The 6,117-nt window shown below is 39.6% G+C and overlaps 1 long non-coding RNA gene across 1 annotated transcript; it reads left to right on the top strand.

Annotated features, from left to right (window-relative positions):
* Window positions 1–4,034: 4,034 nt before the first annotated feature.
* On the top strand, window positions 4,035–5,259 carry LOC146509821 (uncharacterized). The gene is made up of 2 exons (XR_014876349.1): window positions 4,035–4,743; window positions 4,965–5,259. It is a non-coding gene; the product is annotated as an uncharacterized LOC146509821 (long non-coding RNA).
* Window positions 5,260–6,117: the final 858 nt, after the last annotated feature.

The raw sequence follows: 6,117 nt of genomic DNA, 5'->3' as shown, positions 1-6,117 counted from the left end.
AGCAGCTTGCTGCTCGCCAACGCAGTCCTCCTGCCTTTTGGTGAAGTCTGGGCCCTTCGCGGGAAGAGAGGGGGAGCAGCAGAGAGTCATGGGAATACTGTGGGAACGGTGGTTTGTGGTGATGGAGCTGGGAAGAAGGAGACTAGCACGGAGAGGAAACGTACACGCATGTTAGCAGTTGCATGCAGAGGCTGTTTTCACTGAGTACCTTCTGTCACACCAAAGCTCAGCGGAGTTTGTTCTGTTTTTTCGGTTTGCTTCTTAGAGCAGAATATAAAAGGTCATGCAAGGTCATGGGAAACTTCACTTTTGGCAGGATACATAACACTGTTTTATACATTAAATCTGAGTAATCGCTGGTAATTGGCTAAGGTATTGCAAGATTATTTATTTTGTCAAGATTTATTTTAAATGTCATCTTTACCCAATTTAATAAATAGTTTGTGATATAATATTCCTATGCAGTGTACACCTTTGCCATGTGTACAGGCCACAGGGGGACGTTTACGGTTGCTGTTCTGAGCTCTACTCTAGTGTTTGTGTTTTTTGGTACAGACTTCAAATAAAGCCCACTGGTTCTGAGGTCGATGCTGTCCCCGGGTTCTTACTTACCTTTGACCTGAAATGGATTTAATTAAGTGCTAGTCAAAAGTAATGTATAAGTACAAGTTTAAAAAACAATTAAAAAGTGAGGCAATGTTGACAAGAACAGCCACCTGTGATCAAAAATAAGAGATTTTAGGTCAGAAAAGCCTGGGCTTTGTATTAGTTATGTTCTTAGCTTTGCTTTTTGTTAATATTTTCCTCTTTCAAAGCTATTTACGAGAAACTATCAAAAAAAATTGTTAGAATGAAGAATATTCACAAGAGAAACACAAAGACATAGGCCAGGAGTGAGGGAGTCAGTGAAGAGATGAGGAAAAAGCCGATTGCCCTCCAGGAAATGCATGGTACAACTACAGCAGAGGCCTCCAGATTCCTCCTGGGGCAGAAGACCTACGTTGCTAGGAAATGGCTCTCGGGCTGGTGTTTTGTCATGTGTGGAGGCTGTTGCCTGCCATATTCGAATACACAGGAGAACAAGGATTCAGTGCACTTTCAGGCAGCATGCTCAAAAAGACCTTAAGAGCCATGAAAAAAACCCAAAACAAAACCTGTGGTCCATCGGCATCATCCAAGAGCAGTACTGACTTCCCCTGTCTCTAGGGGGCACCCTCACCACCTGAGTCACAGGACCAATTCAGCCAGATTTTTTTTCCCCCTTGGAAATGTGACCAGTCCAATATGTGTAGCTGCAAAAAAAAAAAAAAGGATGTCACAGACACATGATCATTGGTGGTGATCAGTCCATCCTCCTTAGACCAGTGTATGGTTCATTAGATGGATGGAAGATGAGGTGTCAATGTGCAAAGAAAGAATGAATTCAAGTCGCTTGAAAATTGCCTAATGGGCACGGGCTGTGCTGCTATTAGTGGCAATGACAGAGAAAAAACTAGCCGGGCTTGTTTATCACCAGTCATTGGCTCTGGCTTTAGACTGTCATAAAACACACAGCAAGGTATAAAAGTTCTGGCTCAACAATATAGAAAGTTACAAAATACGTTACATTTTACTCAAGATTGTATTCCTGTTTTTACCCCATCCGTCTCTGGAGGTTTGTGGTTTATCACGCTCACATTCTATATTTAAGGTATATGAAGCTTTTACTTTGTTTCTACAGCAGCAAACAACCTGAGTGTATAATAATCAGTCTAAAACACTGCACCATAGCGTAGCAATGTAGATACGATGGGGTGTCTCTCTGTCCGAAGAGATAATTATTCCATGGGTTGTAATGATATTTACACTCACCCAGGCTCACAGGAACTAAATTATATTGCACATTACTCTAAATAGGTTTTCAGGAGAGTCAGTGTACAGAGTTGGTTGTGAAGCAAGTCTTACAACCAGAGCAGCCAGGTTCAAGCCCTTCTGCTGTCAAACAGACCGCCTACTGCAGCTAACCCTGTAGTCGAACTATATCATCAACAAGGATTTCACTTCTCAGTCCATTTTTTTTATTTAAGTAATAGTAGTAGTTTGATATACAGTTTCCATGTAAAAACTATGCACATTTTCTAAACAAAGTAATACTCTGGGAAATCTTGGATGCATCCATCTATCACCTTCTAGCTGACCAGTTTAAGTGAAGACACCCAGACTTCCCTCTCCTCAACAATCTCCACAAGCTCTTATGAATGGACATAGAGGTGTCCCGAAGCCAGCTGAGAGACACAATTTGTCCACTGTTTCTTGGTTCTTCCACAGTCTTTCCCCAGGTGGACATTCCTGAAACACCTCACCTAGCGGAATTTGGTTCAGATGCCCAAACTACCTCAAATGGATCCTTTTGCTGTTGAGGACAAATGCTCTATTCTGAGACCCTCCTGAATGACCAAGCTCCTCTCCCCATCTGAAGCTCACACTGCTTCAAACTCAGGTGCATAAGAACTGGAGGTCATCATGATCAATCAAACAGGATCACATCATCTGCAAAAAAGCAGAGCTGAGCTCCTGAGGCCACTAACCTCGACACCTCTCACCACTAGGTTACATCTAGAAATTCTTTCAGGCATTCATGTGAATGAGATGTTGACATACCAGCCACTTTAAAGACTGCTGCAAATCAACAACATCCCTAGTGTGTGCCACCATACTGCTCAGGGACAGCTAAAGGAACACAGCAATGAAATTCCCAATCTCCTAAAGTCCCAGACACCACCACTGGCTTTCTGTGTCCAAGCCCTGATGGGTTAGAGTTGTGGCTAATTGTTGTAAATTTTTGCATTTCAGTTTTTAAAGGCTGCTTATTTTAACACAACAATAGCCCATTCAGCTAAGCTTTAACCATTGTGTCTTTTGCTGTTCTGAACAAACAACTAATATCCAGTACACAGTTCACGTTTATTTCTGGGAATGATCCTCTCTGTTGCACTAGAACTCTTACATTACCAGAAAAGAAAAAACAGCAGCTGTTTGTTTGAAATCAATACAAGACCTCATCATGCACACTCATAGACACCTTGAGTAAACAAATGAACAGACTGGTTACCTGCAGAAAGGTAAGTTTCAACAGCCCCAATACAACAAAAACAATGTCAGTATGGGTCAAATAAGATATTCTTTAAATGCAGTGAGCGGCAAGAACCTTGCAAGCTTGGAGGGAACAATGAGTGAGAGAAAAGTTGTGGCCTGCTTGTCCAAAATGATTCTCGAATCTGTTGCAATAGCAGATTAAATGCTAGGAGGTAAATAAGAGGGGTTGGGAGGCAAACATGGATTCGGTGGGTCAATGGAGTGACAAGGTCATGCAGATCCATTTATGAAAAACGAACAAGATCTTTTATCTACTCAGTCTTTTTCTGATAAGTAGTATTTTTAAGATCTACTCTTACTGAAGGCACATAACACTGTAGAAGTAGCCTAATGCAAATAACACTAGCTGTGTCTGAAGAACTGAAAACTTGGACTGTAATTGTAGACAGGAAAAATGCATTGTTGCTGGAATATTATCTCAAGAAGTAGTTACTGCAAATATGTGTGCAGATGTGCATCCAGAATAAAGAAGCAAACATGGCACTCGTGAACAATGACAGTACTAACTATAATCACTAACATGTTGTAAGCACTGTCATTAGGCCTGGACTGGGACAAAAATTGGTCCTGGCATCCACAAGGTGTATGAGCACACAGGGAAGGTAGGAGAGGGGAGAGCTTTGAAATTTGATTGGGAAATCCATTGTCAATAATGACAATGAACCAATGGGCTTTCGTCAGTGCTTGTAGGGCCAGTGTATAGTGGCCCTTCAAGCCAGCCTGTAGGCTATATAATATATTGACAAAGAAAATAAATTCCCACAAGTGCCCCGGCCCACCGGGCAAATGTCCAGTATGTCAGTCCAGCCCTGACTTTCATCATAGTGCACTTATATAACTATAATGACATTACTGGGATCTCTGTCAGGCATAAACAAACTGAAAATACAATATGAACAATCAGGGGCGATTTTAGCCCATTTTTGGGGGTGCTTCAGCACCCCCAAAGATTTCTTACTTTTTTTGACAATATTTGCTGTTTGTGTGACACACTACTAAAAATATAAAAAGCATACAGTACTGTACTTGTTTGAGACGTAACATTTTAACAACAAAAGTATAGATAACCCCCCCTCCCAAAATGGTTTGTTCCAGCTCTCCCCTGCTCTGGCTCTAGCACTCTTGCTGCCAGAGCGATGGTGGCTGAGACACAGCGGAGCGGAGGTGTGAGTGCCTGGCTTAAAACAGGACATATTAGCTGCATTTAACCTTCAGTTACTCTTTATATAGTTAGGTAGGAGTCAGACCATGTTTCTTTTTAACTGAAAAACATTACACCAGGTAACCTGCAGTGTTGAAAACGTGTTTTGTTTGTTTTGTTTGCTACCCTACAATCCGTCCTGCTCTGTAGTAAATTCAGCAACATTTCACTGTCCTGTTCCTCCCATTGAAATGTATACAGCCTATTTAAAAATCTAAAACTTTAAATTTTCCATAGCCTAAAGTTGTTACCACTGTCCTGTTTTAAATGGATGCTAACTAGCTAACTGACTGAATGCCCATTAACCTTATAACTCCTGTTGTGTGTGTGTGTGTGTGTACAGAGAGACAGCCAGGTTCATAATGGATATTAGGAAGTTTTTTTCAAAAAAAAGGAGCCACATTCAGGTAAAAGTGTAAAATCAAATGACCCGTCAATCAAGAATAATGTTGGATCAGTATTTCAATATTTATATCTATTATTAGATGTTCATGTGGTTTGGTTATTTGCCTTTTGGTTGAAAGTAGACTGAGAGAGGACGTTTTTTATTAGTGATCTTAATAGTATTTTTTCATATTAATTTAATTTTCATCTAATTGAATACAATCTATTTGTGTATGATTGTCAGTCCAAAGAGGGAGAGAGGAAAGAGGGGAACGTGAGGAGAAAGGGCAAGGTCAGGAAGAACCAGGTAAGAAAACAGACAGGGAACAGTGACAGGCACAACAGAAACTCACACAATCTGGAAGTTGTGTCCTCCCTATATTAAAGCTGCTATACAGAATCTGCAAAACAAACTGGGTTGAAACATTTTTGACCCTCTTTAACAACATTCCAACATAACATTATAATTGATTGGGGAGATTAAAATTAATGATATATCTTTATGTGGTTCAGCCACAACTCTACTAAAACCTCAGCCAGTAATAGGTAGGCCAGCTTTTGGACCCTCCAGTTGTCTGTATGACTGCCGCAGTACGTACATCACATTTGCACACTATCAGAAAGTGCCAAACAGCCCTGGTGGAGTGAGGAGCTGTAAAGAGAAGCAGATACTCTGTTTATATTCTAAAAATGTTTTAAGCTTGTTTCAAAGATTCTGTACAGCAGCTTTAAATGTTTTCCAAAAGCACACATACACTTCTCAGTGTTTCTCAAACTTTTTACAGTGTGTACCACCTGATAAAATGTCAAGCTCTCCTAAGTACCACTATGAAAGCATGAAACTCATAAATCTTACAACAGAAAATTAGTATTATTAAATTAGTAAAATTAGTATCTGCATACATTGTACACATTGTATACATTCTACCACAGGCAAAGTTGCCTCCATTTTTATAGTTTTTATTAATATTATGAAATAATTTATTTGTAACAATTTATTCTGTTTCGGGAGTGTTTTTTATGTATCTGTATTATATTATACATACACATTAAAAGTGAATCTCTGTCCAAAAAATGCACTCAGTTTACTTCTTACTCACTATGAGCATCATTCATTATTTTCAACCAGTAATTAAGGTTAGGATATGTATTTTTTTTATTCCAATCCATTCTTCTTTAGCAGCATTTAAATAACCTTGATCAGATTTGATGGTTTTGTTACAGACTTTTCAAAAAAGTGTTTTGCTTTTCTTTCACAAATGTGGGGATTAAATTGTGTTAAAATGTACAAAACAGTGATGTCATGTTTTGTGACGAGGACCCAGGCACAGAGAGACTTGATGAATTTAAGAATCTTATGATTTAATAAAGAAATTTGCAGACTTACACAGAGATGG

The sequence above is a fragment of the Neolamprologus multifasciatus genome, chromosome 10 (assembly GCF_963576455.1).
Source record: "Neolamprologus multifasciatus chromosome 10, fNeoMul1.2, whole genome shotgun sequence".
In the NCBI taxonomy this organism is placed as follows: domain Eukaryota; kingdom Metazoa; phylum Chordata; class Actinopteri; order Cichliformes; family Cichlidae; genus Neolamprologus; species Neolamprologus multifasciatus.
The sequence above is the reverse complement of the archived record's forward strand: the minus strand, read 5'-3'. Positions and strand labels throughout refer to the sequence as shown.